Raw genomic sequence first — 12,963 nt, 5'->3', positions numbered from 1 at the left:
TTTGGACCACAGTCACACTGCAGTGACTTAATGCAGAAACGCATACTGCACATTACATGACATTGGGTTGCAACCCAAACCAAATACCATTTGGTTTACAGTAAGTTCACATTCATTATCATAGTAACTTACAGCTCTATTGTACACTGCTACTCCCAGCATTAGTGCTTTCAGAACAAATGCGGTACACCCAGGGCGGGCCCAGGCTCTGTTGGAGCCCTAGGCAAGTTTTTGAATTGATGCCCCAACACAAAGATAAATAAAAATAAATATTAATAAATATAAATGATCCTATTATGTTAGTGTTAGTGGTAAAACAATCATGCATAATTAAGGTGATAAATTAGGGTGACCATACGGGCCATTCTTACCGGTCTGGATAGTGGCTTACCTTGTTGAAAATAAAATATTTTGGTTTGCTATAGATGAGGGGAGACGACGAGCATGGATCACAACTGTGCGTCGAGGTTTGGCAGCCAGGCAAGAATTCAAGGACATTTAGCTACATTCATTTTACACAATAACGTGAGTCAGTGTAATGGTTGATACGTGTTAGATATATTAATATAAATGAATGAAGGTAATTTACTTAAGTTGTCATTTATTTCCCTTGTTATCAGAAATAAACTACTGTAAAAGTTGTTATTAGCCATGTATCCATCCATCACCATGATTTATGCACATTTGTGCCTATCGCATCAAAAACGAGTGATTTGCTCAAACAACTCGATTGAAACGCACCTAATTCACATTTGTTTTTTTTATTTTTTGCGAATTTTGAAAAAGATTCGCTTCACGTTTGGATGGAAACCCAGCTAGTGATTATATTTGGAAGTCTACTGGAAGTTTAGTCCACAAGAGCCATTTGTTTATGTTGCTGCCACTGAAAACGTCTATATGTTTCTGCCGGTGGGTCCTCCAAACAGACATGAACTTTTATAACAAAAGTTTGGGAGAACTTCTCTTTTGGATCAATGTGAGCATGTATTTTTTTAAGGTTGCGTTTCATAGACTGTTGCTTCTGACACATGCAATAAATGGCCGTTTCTAACTCGATCACTCCTCACACATTTTTAGGTCCCTCAGAATCGCAAAGTGTCACGCGCACATGAAAATCTCATCTGTTTTGTGTTTGACTCTAGGATGCATTTCCAACTAATAAACCTTTCGTGAGGCACCCTTCAGCCCTAAATACCCGTTAGCTGAGTTTCCTATGCTCAATACTACATAATAAGCACAGCCCAGATGATCATATGCAAACAAACAGTGACACTGACAAAACCATGTACTGTCAACCGCCGTTAGGAAAGGTGTTCCTTTCTTACATTTACATTTAGGCATTTAGCAGACTCTTTGGGGCGGTTTCCCGAACCAGAGTTAGCTTAATCCAGGACTAGGCCTTAGTTTAATTAGGAAATATAACAAGTTTTAACAAACATGCCTTACTAAAAACATTACCTGTGTGCATTTTGAGGTAAAACAAAGGGCCCTGATGTATTTTAAGATATGTAAGTGCAAATTGTTTTCCGTTTGGAGAGCTCTTAAAAGTGTTTAAGTCTAGGACTAATCTAATCCCTGTCCGGGAAACTGCCCCATAATCCAAAGCGACTTACAAAAATTAGGAAAAACTAGGAATGATGAAAGACTTTTAGCAGCTCTTTAGATTCACAGGTAAAAAACATTGAAAACAATCTTTATAAACAGAGATATATTAAAGTAGACATGGTGAATAGAGCAAGGCGTATATACAAAGACAAAGGCATTAATACATGACATAAAAAGGCATAAAAAAGTTAAGAAATAGTTTCACTGAGTTAGTTCAGCAAGGTTGTGCAAACAAAATGAGTGATTGTGATAGTAGATGTGGTTGACCAGACTGCATTTGGAAGATTGTTTCACCAGCGAGGGTTAGTGAAGAAGAATGAGCGGGAAAATAATTTAGTGCCCTTTTGTGAAGGTATCACATGGTGCCACTCATTCACTGAACTCAAGGTTCTGAATGGGGTGTAGGAATGTAGGAAGGTGTGAAAGTATGCCGGTGCTGTAGTGACTTAAACCTGATACAAACTTTAATCGGTAACCAGTGGCGAGAGATGAAGAGTGACATCATATGAGCTTATTTGGGGAAGATGAGCCGAGCTGCTGCGTTCTCCGTTTCCTCCAGCACTGTGAATGTTTAATGGGTGTTTTCAAAAAAGAAACAAGAAACTAGAATTATTTGTGTGTTTTCAGCTTATGGACATTGTGTTTGTCTATTGTTGTGATCTAGATGAAATCACTGCAGAAAAACAGTTCATTCCTGTAGGGCTTCGGCTTCACATACTTTTTCTTGCCACTGTACAAGCAGCTCCGTGTTAGCTAGGTTCAGCTGGAAGTGATATTTCTTTATCCAAGCTGAAATGTCTTTTATAGGCTGTAAAGTGTGCTGCTGGTGGGATCATCTGGGTGTCATCAGCATAAAAGTGATAGAAGAAGCCATGGGCCTGTATGATAGGTTCTGATACAGTAGGTTCTCATATATGGATAGGTCATATGATATAAAAGAAATTATATATATCCTGAAAGATTCTTAATAGGTTGACTGATGTCTTCATTCAGTGGTCGAAACATTTTTCTGTCATTAGACTAAAGAATGTTCTTCCTGTAGATCAGAGGACATTATGACCAAAAAATGTATGACTTGCATAAGCTTGCTCACATTTGAAAGTAAAGTATTTGATATATTTGTTGTGACTTGCAGTAATTTCCCAATTACACTCCATGCTGATATCACTAAACAACATTTAAAATGAAATGTAAAAACTCTCTCTTGAAAAGCATGACAATGGTACATGTAGTGTTATTTAAATGTGGTAGATGTCAGTATATATACTGTACACAGTGTACACAAACCCCTTTTAAGGAAGCCTGCAAGGTTAGCATAAGCTAGCGTGTAGGAGCGGAAGGAGACCAGAGGCTGTTTTCTTTGAAAAATAAGTCAATAGAGGACATGTTTCAGTCAGGGCCGGCGTCATGGGGGGGCATTCGCGGGCAGTGCCCCCCCGAACAGGTTGTTGTGCCCCCCTACAAAGTTTTTAATTACTTTAAAATATATATAGAATAATTAAAATAAATGAAACATTGAATGTTTCATGACTTGTAATGTAATCAAATGAGGAAAATATAGTTGATATATGTTTTCTTTAATTAAAATAGACCAGTTTCTCTGATTGGATGTATTGCCGCGTCTCACCCATCTTACGTCTTTAGCATTTGTGACTTGATACTAGCAACGTGTTTTTTCGCGGCATTTTATGGATCGTGTAAAATATGGATATTAGAACATTTAGAATGAACCAGCACCGCCTGCTTCATCTGACTTCATGCAAACACCCATTTGCTCAAACTCAGAGATAAGAGGTCGAGGTGGAATTTACAAATCTACAGGACACTGTTTTAAGGAAGTCTATTGTTCTTACACGCCGTCTTCAGCTATTTCAAAGGTAAGTTAGCGTTGTTTTAAATTACGTAAGCTTAATGTGAAGTGTGGCTATAGACCGTTAACTGCATTACGACGTGATTATGGTAAAGCGGCTTTTTTAAAGCTAGGACGCGCTGCACTTTGAAACTCATTCATTTCAATGGCTTGCGCCGCGCGAGGGCGGTTTGTTGTTGCGTCGAGTGAGCGCGAGCGCAGCGGAGCTCAGCTTGCGCTCACGCCGCGGTCGAAGTTCAATAGTTTTGCGCATAGTTTGTGGTCTTTTGCACTTTATACGGGAAATGAGCTGACAGTCTGTACCAGTTGTATGAGTGTGTGCTTGCTGTATTTGTTGTTTTAATGTCTTGTTTTTGCAAGTTATTGTTGCTATTGCGTGCCCCCCGTTGGAAGCCGAGTGCCCCCCTGTTAGTTGTGGTCTGGCGCCGGCTCTGGTTTCAGTGAGTTGAATAAACCGCTTTTGTGAGAAAATAGCGTACTATTTAATTAATCAACAGCCTTCATTCAGTTTTTTAACCTTTAGTTTATACCATGGGTCTGTTGAATGATTTATTCTGATTGGTTGAGAAATGTTCCATGGGTGTTGATTATTTTTCTGTAAAGTGCACACCTAACTTGTCAAATGTCTTGAAAATAGGCACCAGAGCAATGTTTTTGGTAACCGTGGTATAAGAGGAATAATTGGCTCCAGTCCTTTGAATTATTTGAAAATAATGCTCACCTGCTGTGTAAAGGGCGATTTATAGTCGTGCGTAGGTCCTACGGCGTAGCTACGGCGTAGGCTATCCGTAGCCTGTGCGTAGCCTGACGCGCACCTCACAAAATTTCTAACAGCGCGTCGGCTCTACGCGGACCGTAAGCGCTGTGATTGGTCCACCAGAACCCCTCCCGTCAGGTAAAAAAACTGCGTCATAGGTATTTCCGTTTGAGACGGTGAAAACAAAGATGAGCCAAGCTGAGGAGTGATTTAACTCAAACTGAAACATAAGTCGCTGTTTATTTACTTCCATCATTGCTGGTCTTCTCAAATTATACACAACAAGTTGCTATTTCTTCCTCGTTTGTGGGTTTACTTGCTTAGCTTCTTCTTCTGTGACGACTTCTGCTGCTACTGTGGTTACACGCGTGATTACTGCCAACCAGCGGTTTCGCGTGTGTTTGCACGTCGACGCGGACGGCGACGCACAAGTATAAATGAAAACCGACGCGGAACCTACGCCGTCGCTGCTACGCCGTAGGACCTACGCACGACTATAAATCGCCCTTAACTCCGGTGCGTCTTGCAGCATTACCACCTTGGGGATGCATTATTTTCTTATAATTCAATGGCCCGTCATCAATTATTCCTTACTTTCACTAAACAAATTGGGAACTGTATTTAGGTTTTTATGTGATTCAAATGCAATTTTTTAGAGAAGGCAGATAATGTTGCGACATACTATAGGACTCATTTACGGCATTACCACCAGTATTACTATTTCATGATAGATAGTGTGTAATATGTTATGTATATTCTCTATATTGAAATCTAAAAATCTGTATTTTGTTTCACTGGCTTTCAGTTTTCTCCAATTAAAATAAGACTTGAATTTTAATGACCTTGACTGTCATATATTGTTTTAGCCATTTATTTGTGAAAACCTAAGTGAAACTTTTATGTTATGCTATGTTTATTAATTATTATTGTTAATATTGTATTTTCATTAAACATGACATACAAAAGCATATATCATAACTTAAAATCATAATAGGGGGAGACAAATAACAAGTTTTACTAAATTAATATATGATATTTAAGATGAGAAATAAAACATTGCCATTTCCAAATCTACAAGATCTAAACCATTATAATCTATCCAAGATTTTTTTAAAACATTTGTTTAAAGAGATTTAAATCTATAAATTTTTTTTAAAGGGTTTCATCAAGAGTATTTAAGTTTTATGTAAATGAAACTTCCCCGAGAGTCATCAATTTTAGTGCAAAATCAATAGCAGAGGAGCCAGAGTTACATTTCAGAAAAAGATTCATAAAGTCATCTATTACAACTAACTTGTGAATTTAATGTCAAAAATCAGCATAGATATTCGTTTCCAGAAGTTTACAGAAAAGTTACAGAAGCAAAATAAATGAGTAAAAGTTTCAGTTTCAGTAGTACAGAAATAAAATAAAAGAGATGTCTCCTTGTTAAACTTATGAATAAAAGCATTAGAATAATATTGATTCAATATCTTAAAAATGTATTTCCTTAACCTTATTGCGTAGTAAATAAACTGTTATCCATATTTTGTCAAAAGAATGTATGTAAAACAATTCTGTTCAACTAAGATTTTGAACAAGACACTTTCTAATATGGAGATTATTACACATCTCATCCATAATAATACCTCAAATAACAGTTTTTTGAATATGTCTCGCAACCAAGTTGTAACTAAGATGCGTTTTAACAATGAGAAGCAATTTAAAGGTAATGTTTTTATAACCATATTAGATTCTCTAAGGGAAGGCTTCAACCCTGATACGGATAAGTATAACCACAATTTAATGGATCTGAAACGAAAATAAGTCCTTTATCTATCCATTATTTTTTGAACATAGATTTATTCTAAGATAATAAAGGTTATTCCATATAAAAATGTGTTTGAAAGCAATGTTCCTGGCTTCCAAGCATTGTTTATGATAATTGGATAGTTTAATGGGAAGATTACTACATTTACAATCAGAAAAAAAGCAAAAAGTTTAACCCACCACATTTCTCAAAAATCTAATTGAAATATGAAACCACATGGAGTTTTTCTTGGCCATACAATGTTTAGTCCAGTTAATTTTAAAAGTTACGTTAAGTGTATTGACGTCCAGGACATTAAGACCTTAAAGGAATACTCAATTTTATTTAAAAAAAATCCAGATAATTTACTCACCCCCATGACATCCAAAAAGTTGATGCCCAATAAACGGGAAACTGATGTAAACTGTTGGGGTCCATTGAAATCTTTTAAAATGAGAAAAATCCTGGAAGTTTTCCTCAAAAAACATAATTTCCTTTTCGACTGAACAAAGAAGGACATAAACATTTTGGATGACATGGGGGTGAGTATTATCTGGATTTTTTCAGATGTAGAGGTAGGGGGCACACTTACCGAGAGCACTCGGGAAACCAAGGAGGACACATTTAAATGGTAAAACCTAGCAAAGGTATTCTTGGATGACAATACAAAGTGCTATATAAACATGCCTGTAGATAAAGCCCAAGAGTATGCTATAGCTTTCGTCAAGTGGGCACTAACATCAACATCCAAAAATCACACCCGCCACCCAGTGTGAAAGCCTCTGTTTGGAAACTGGCAGCCACTTAGCACCACCACCATAACAGATCAAAAGCTAATCCGCTGCCTGAAAAGGAGTCGACATTACAAACTGTGCGGTCGACTGTGCGTCATAACCAGGCACAGTTCACCCTGAATGGCAGCATTTGCTGACACGACCGGTTCAAGAGAAGAGAAAAGAAATAACCTGGGCTCTAAACAGAGTAGAAAGTGATTTAGGCACATATGGATTTCAGTGACAAACAGTCACCATCACCTGGTCCAAACTGCATACAGTCATCCCGGACACAGAGTGCTTGCAAATCTCCTACGCACTTGGCTGATGTCAGTTCCTCTCAAGAACTTCACCACCAAGTCATGCCTGCCCACCGAGCGCTCATTCAGATCAGTGTGGAACGCTGCGATAACGACAGCATACACTTCAAGGGTAGAGGGCATGCCACCAGTGTCCAGCTGGTGCTGCAGGAATGCCAAAATGTCAGACGCCTGTTTAGTAAAGAAGATACATTTGAACCCCCCCTTATCTCATTCACTGGGGTTTGTGAGGCAGTATTTTTTTGTAGAATAAAAAGTAGAAATACATTTTATTTAATACTTTTTCTCTTCAGGTTTCTCTACATCCAACATTAGGCTTACTCTACAGTATGTCTAGCCGTTTTTTTTAAAGTTTGGATACAATTGTTGTCTTTGTAATATCACACTGTTTTGACTACGTGTAAAATTGTATATGCCATGTTAAAGGCCCACTGTAGTGGAGCATTATTTGAGGGCCGAGCCGCTGGTCAGTGTTGGGAAAGTTCACTTTCTACATGAACTAGTTCAGTTCACAGTTCACAAATTTTAAAATGAACTAGTTCAGTTCATAGTTCACAAATTTTAAAATGAACTAGTTCAGTTCATAGTTCATATTTGAACATTTTGAACTAGTTCACAGTTCCAAAAATGAACGTATTTATAGTTCTTTTTACCCATATTTACTTTTTTAATATTGCCATTATAGCCCATATAGAACCACAGACAGCACTTATTTGATAAGTTTTAACACTGAAGCTATGAGTCAGATTTCATCTTCATATCCAACTTTAAATCCTTATCCAACCAGGGTTTACATTAGCATTGACTGTCTTTTAATTTTTGTATTTGCTTGCACATACCTTGAAAGGCTACCCTGGTGCTTCAAAGGGGTTTTCCGGGCGAGAAGCGCTGTGAGGCATTGCGTGTACGACAACTCTCAGGTATTGCACACCGCACGTGCACGTTAAATAGCGTGAGGTTAGTCAGAGTCTATTTCAAGATCCAGAATATGCATTAGCAGCCTACGTTAATCGTTAACCGTTTAGGACAAATATGATGTTATTTAATGTTAAACTATGTGAGTGGCGCAGCAGGGATTTCAGCAGCGTCCAGTGCGTCACCTCCATGCTGCGCTTTGTTTTGATGACGCATGCAGCCGTGAAAAGCGGGTGTTGCCAGATTGGGTGTTTTTCCGCTACACATTAAGGCCTGTTTACAGTGTGTTTCAGCCGGGTTTTCGCATGGAAGACTCTATAGAAATCTCTCTGGCACCCTATTGAACGACGTTAAACTGAAAGAGCGTGCCGTTCAAAAGCCCCAGAAAGAACGAGTTCACAGAAACGTTCATCAGGCAGTAATACAGTACGTTCAGTTCACGTTCACCCAAAATATGAACGAGTTCATGAACTTTCGTTCAATGAACGCGTTCAGGCACAACACTGACGTTGGTTGAAGCGCTGCCTCCAAAGGAGAATGAGCCATGGTGCACATCTCTCTCTCCTTGCTCACTGGTGTGGTTCGCCAATGAGAGTCTGCGCCTGCAATGGGAGCATTGGAGCCCTTTTTCTTTGGGGCTGCAGAGGAGGATGTTGAATCCAATCCGCATCTGAGTAGGTGTCTGAGTATGATTGCGTATTTTGTCAATAAGGCTCACGTTTCTTCTGGAGAAGCTCTGTCAGCGCTGCACATCAGGTCTCAGCATTCCCGGAGGATTCGTCTGCCTGTTTCCTGCTTCTTGGTCTGCCCATTGTTTCCCTGCGTTGCTGAGTCTGTGATCTTCTCCATCTGCTTCCATCTTGACCAGCTCTCTATCTACTACTTTTTGTGTTAAATAAAACTCATTAATTACTCTCTATTGAATCAGTGATTGTTTTCTTCCTGCGTCATGACAGTCTCGGTCTGCTTGGTCTGCAAGCGGTGTTTACAATTTTGCAGCTTATTTTACTTAAAATCAAAAAGAGGGAGAAGGTAACATTGATCACCCAAACTGGCCAAAGCATCCAATGTTTCACTAGTTTTTGGAGCTTTTCTGATACCGTTGAGGAGAGATCTCCTATCTCCCAAGCGTACTGATTGATTTGGCACATCAACCCCGGGTTAATCTCCACACATGGAAGATGTGCGGGAATTGTTGACACTGAGCGCACTGACTCAGCGTATACTCGACATGCTTTATTCTACCAGGCGCCTATACTCTTAAGTGGGCTTTGTTCAATAAGTGGTGTGAGGAGAATGCTTTAATATAACTAGTCCATGGGCCCAGGCCAAAATTTTCACTAATCGGTACCACCCAAGGTGGCAAATTCTAGTTTGATTTTTGTTTTAAGTCCATATCTCTAGATGATATTTCAACATGATAACCTTTTGTAAGTGGTAGCTTTGTCACAGAAATCAGCCTTCAATGACACTAACTGTTGAGCCAAATAATTAAGTCATTTTACTTTATTTGAACAGAACATGTCATACAAAGAAAAACAAAATAATTCTACATTGTTCATGAACTTATTTGGTCATTGTAAACTGTTTCTGTTTATTCATCATCGTCATCATCATATGAAGAGGTTCGTTGCAAAACGAGATAACTCAGTTTTTAAAATTTTTGTCAGAACATGTTTATTATTATGTTATCGTGTTATTATTTTGTTTTATGGTGCTACTTAGCTGTATTTTTAAGTCATGAAGGTTTAAATCAAAACAAACCAACTGCAGTTGAATTGATATTAATTGGAATGCACAACCAAAAAACGAGATTTCTGAAAAATTAAAAAAACAGAGTTATCTCGTTTTGCAAAGAAACTCTTCATATTCAACCAGTTTCATGACATCAGTATCCTCTTCTCTCTAATTGCTGCAGGGTTGTAGCTTGCACATTTCTGTGCACTTTAATTTATTGGCAAGACAGGAACAGTCAGGAAGCTTGCAGGTCCGTACACTTGCAGGCCATAAGCTCCAGAACAGCCATTGGTGCTGGTGGTTCCCGCATCCAGTCTAACATTAGCATACCTGTACAAATAAGTGGGAGATATTTCTCAACCATTTCAGTGAGGTGTCCAAATGTCTAGAAATGAACTATACATATTTATACTATTTTATTATTAGTAAGTTATAGGAAAATGTAATTATTGTATCCTGTAGAAAGGAGGCATGATCGGTATCAATCGTCTGTATAACAGAAGAATTGGCACGTTCTCCTGCATTGTAAATGGGAAGTACCATCTCTACTTCTTCAGTGCTTCTCTTCTTGGTTTTGGGGATGCAAGGCAAAGCTCTGGTCTCAGCAGGATGATCAGTAGTAGGCTTTGTTTGCACAGCAATTCCATTCACTCTATGTAATGTCCCTTCACCACTGATTAGCCGTTTCTCAATACCAAGTACGCCAAACTCGGACTTGTGTCCTCCGTTGTTCGAACTTGCAAGTTCAGACTCGGAAGAACGAACTCCTGACGCGAAATGCATTCTGGGAAACTTCGCTGTCATAAGTCCACACAAGTCTTCTCTGATGCATCCTCGATAAATTGGGTGGATCAAGAACACATCTGGGGATTTTATGGGAACTTGGGCTTGATGCGAACTTTGATTTGGAACAGTACTTGGTCCGCGACTGATGACGTTTCACAAGTCTACAAGAACACAAGTACAGACAAGAACGCATATTGAGAAACGGCTATTGTCTCCTCTAGTCTCTTTATATTGTCCCATGCCAATGTTGTGAACAGACCAGGCTTGATGTTTTGTGGTAGTGGGATGGCATCTCCACTTGTTGCTTGCTTCTGAAGGCAAAGGGCTGTGTCATTTCTTTTCTATCTGAGAATATGTTTCTTTGTAGAAGATGCCACTTGTGTTACACCACATTCTGCCATTTCTGTCACCAGTTTAGAGGTCAGGTCTGTGAATGGTACCACTGTAGGATGTTCACTCAGTCCTTCCATAATGCATGCAAAAACTTTATAAAGCGCCATTCTTTCTGCTGCTTAATAATGACATTCTGCTTGGTCCAAGTTAATTTCACCTTTGTCTATGTCTATGTCTTTGGATCCTTTGTGTACACCTGTAGCAGGATCTGTGATAATGACCTTCAGCTGCTACTAGTTCACGGCTGACTATAGCTAGCATTCTGTTGTCACATTTCCTGACACCCGCTCCATCTCTGCATCTCCACACACACACTCTTTTCTTGTATACAGTAAAACAGGTATCAAATGAAAAAGTGTGGACCTACTTCACAGTGACACAAGTATCTTGCTTGTAGAATAAAGATGGTCTGAATAATATTGATTTGAAAATGCATCAAATTAAACAAAGTTGCAATCATTGGTAATTTCTTCACTCATTTAAACACAGCTGAGTCATACTGAATAAGTCGCAAAGTGCTAGTAGCTTCAAAGGTAACACATATCAAAATAAACAGTAGGACTCGCCTTTTCATGATTCTAGTGGCTTACATGTACAATGAAGTATAGTGGAGTTATCTGAAACTTTTGAAATTGGCACCAGTCGTTGTTATTGGATAATATACAATTTTCATATACAGTACATACTACATACATATTTTGGATCGTCCCACCCTCATCCTTTGAGATAGATATACAAATATAACAATTTAAAAGATGCTTTCTTTAATATGAAGCTTAATATAAAACTTATACAACCAATATCATGTCAAATGATGGCAGATCTGGACAACCCTGACTGTCCTGAAAAAATTAACATACAGCATGTATGCCCACCTCTTACATTAGACCTGCTGTGCAGATACTGTAGGACTATACTGGCAAAAATAATGATTGTCCCAAAAGATTAGTAAAGCTACTCATTTAAAATGGTTATCATGTTTCAAAGTACTTATATGGACTCTACAAACAAACTGGTACCAAATATATTTTGCCACCTTAGGTGGTACCAAATTCTGGCTTGGCCCATGGACTAAACGGTCCAACTGCAATCTGTATTTTATGGTATTATTGCAGGTACATAATCATTTTCCTGTTTTATATATAGATATATTTTTTGCCCATTTCCATGTAAGCTGAAATGGTAGGCCAGTATAATATGATACATATGTCATGCTAATAACATTTAGTAGACTTTCTTAATATTCTGTCTGCCTATAAAGCATCAAGGTAGGTAGGGACAAGCCTTTAATAGAAATAACATGTATTTCTGGTGGGTGCTAGTCTATTTCTTGAAATGGTTTAATTTGAATGTAGTTGTCATATTTTCATGTCATCTTTTTATTTAGAAACCAATTTCAATCTTACAAATATTTACCTTTTTAGTATCACTAATATGCATTATAAAAGACTAGATACACAATATAGAGAATGAGACGCCTCCTTTTAATAAACATGTTTGTCATTTCCATTAAAAACATTAAATGCTACAATACCATACAAGAATTTTGTTCACATTTTTGATGAAACAGTTTTGGGAGGGTCTCCTCTGTTCCGAAATGACTGTGTCATTACTGTATAAGTGGACCCCATTCACTTCCATAGTAGTGAAAAATAATACTATGAAAGTAAATGGGGTCCACAAACGGTTTGGTTACAAACATTTCTCAAAATATCTTCCTTTGTGTTCATAATAACAAAGAAATTTATACAGGTAAATGATGACAGAAATTTAAGTATTCCCTTTAAGTATTTTTAAGCATTTGAAATTTTGGTCTTTCCTACTGTGAATGAAATTTAAAATAATGTGTTTCTGCAGCTTTATTGTTTAAATAGCATCACATTTGTCCATTTATTTAATGTTTTAAAACTTAAGATTGTATAAAATACATGCATTGACTGTAAAACTTTGAACATTATTGTAACAAGCAAATTTCAAAATAAATGTTAGCATAACTATAATTGTAATATCTTAATTAA

At 37.9% G+C, this 12,963-nt stretch overlaps 1 long non-coding RNA gene across 1 annotated transcript in view; it reads left to right on the top strand.

Moving 5' to 3' along the window:
- LOC135782653 (uncharacterized) overlaps positions 1-12,963 on the top strand; it is a 237,809-nt gene that overhangs the window by 10,475 nt on the left and 214,371 nt on the right. The gene's annotated exons all lie outside the window — the stretch shown is intronic.

This window comes from Paramisgurnus dabryanus, chromosome 15 (genome assembly GCF_030506205.2).
Source record: "Paramisgurnus dabryanus chromosome 15, PD_genome_1.1, whole genome shotgun sequence".
In the NCBI taxonomy this organism is placed as follows: Eukaryota; Metazoa; Chordata; class Actinopteri; order Cypriniformes; family Cobitidae; genus Paramisgurnus; species Paramisgurnus dabryanus.
This window is presented reverse-complemented; position numbering and strand designations above follow the sequence as displayed.